Source organism: Apteryx mantelli, chromosome 6 (assembly GCF_036417845.1).
Source record: "Apteryx mantelli isolate bAptMan1 chromosome 6, bAptMan1.hap1, whole genome shotgun sequence".
NCBI lineage: Eukaryota > Metazoa > Chordata > Aves > Apterygiformes > Apterygidae > Apteryx > Apteryx mantelli.
In genome coordinates, this window is record NC_089983.1 from 40,416,162 (window position 1) to 40,417,993 (window position 1,832).

A 1,832-nucleotide genomic window follows, 5' to 3' on the forward strand; every position below is an offset into this window, starting at 1 on the left:
AGTGGGACTGGATCGTAACTAGTTCTTCCTCTGCTGCTTTGTTTGTATGGGGTCAAGTGTAAACTTTTCCTTTCTGTGCAGTTCAATGCTCGTGTGAATGATAATGTCATTAACGTCAAATCTCTGTTCTTGTCTGCAAAACAATTCAGTCGTTGACCACGATCACAAAAAAAATCACATTAAATTATGTTTTTAGAGAATGGTTTCTTGCTGTGTGTCTCTTCCAGTGCTGCAAAGGAGGACTGTGGTGGTGCCGTGGGAGGGGTGGGAGGTTAGGGCAGGGGTCACTTCAATCCTTTAGCTTTGCAGCAAAATTAAGTTAGGACAGGGGACCCTGTATAGGTCTTAATTATTGTTCAAGGGTGCTGGGAAGAAACAGAAGGACAGGGAAAAAGCCTCACTTGATGCAGTTTTATAAAAAGAAGGCACACACAGTCAGTCAGAGGTGAAACCACATGTGTGGAGAGGACCTCCCAAATAGATTTTACTGGGTATAAGCCTGATCCAGAGGTTACTGAAGTCCAGGGAAGACTCCCTCTTTAATTAATTGGTGATTATGGAAAGCAGTGCTTCAGCAATGTACTTGACAAACATGAGAAGGCAGTGGTTGAGATAGTCTGCCTAAACACCTGTGCTATGCAGTGTGTATATGTTTTTGAAACCATATCTGACTGTATGTGGATCTACCGTATGCGCAGTCCCTAAGATAGGCTCTGAGAGAAAGCTCACTGAAGACTGACAGATTTAAACTGTGTGAAAAGGTACTGGGTTTTCTCCTTCTGGTCCTTGGTAAATCCCAGTAATTGCGCATTCTTTAAAACATGCACAGGTGTGTAAATAATGTCACGTACAGTTCTGAGCCTATTTGGGGTGGAGGAGGTGAATCTTGCATAAAAGACAGGTAAACTCAGTTTGAGTAAACTGGGATTGCTCTACTGAAGCTAAAAGAGCTAAGTTGATTTACAAAAGCTAATCCACTCATTTGCTCTTATTTTCATTTTACTGTCTCATCATTTCATTTTTCCCTTGCTAAGGTCTTACCTCCCTGTCAGCTTACTGCCTTTTGTGGCATTACTACAGCTTCACGGGAAAGCAAGGAAGGAGCTGGACTGCAAGGTCTTTGCTGAGACCGGAGCTTTGCCCCGCTCTTAACTTTGCTGAAGCAAAGGGAATCACAGCTGGGATGAACCTGTTCCAGCACCAGTTTGGGGTAGCCCAGTAATTACCAATTTCTTAAAATCTCTTCTGTCTCCTACCTAGTCCTCAATGAGTGTTGTCTTCTCGTTGGCTGGAAGAGGAGGGTCACAGACTGCCCTGGTAAAAGAGAGAGAAAACAATTCCTCCCCTCATCTCATCCTCAAACATCCCCCCAGCTGAGGGAAGCAGAGTTCATAACCAGGTACATGTGTTAGACACTTACCAATCTCTAATGTCTTGTCGATTTGTACCATTTAGAATATGATTAAAACCAGTATCTGAGACCCAAATGAAGTATAATTGGTATGGATCCTCAATTCCCGCTGGATCTGTAATCCTTTTTGACTATTCCTCCCCTCCCCTCCAACGAAATGGAGCTTAGACACAAAGCCCTCGGTTTAAATTTCAAAAAATTAAAATTGACATGCAGCAGCATTACCAGGAGCCAGGAGGAATTCTAAGGAGGTGCCTGGGCTCTGCTTTATCCTTTGCATTAAGAAGCAATTTGTACTTCTAACAAAGACCCAACTGTTCCCCCTTGGCAAAAGGGCAATGAAGATGCCTTGCAAGGGAATTGCTGTTCACAATACTTAAACAAATTTGAATCTTAGATTTTTAAATCTGTATTCCCTGGT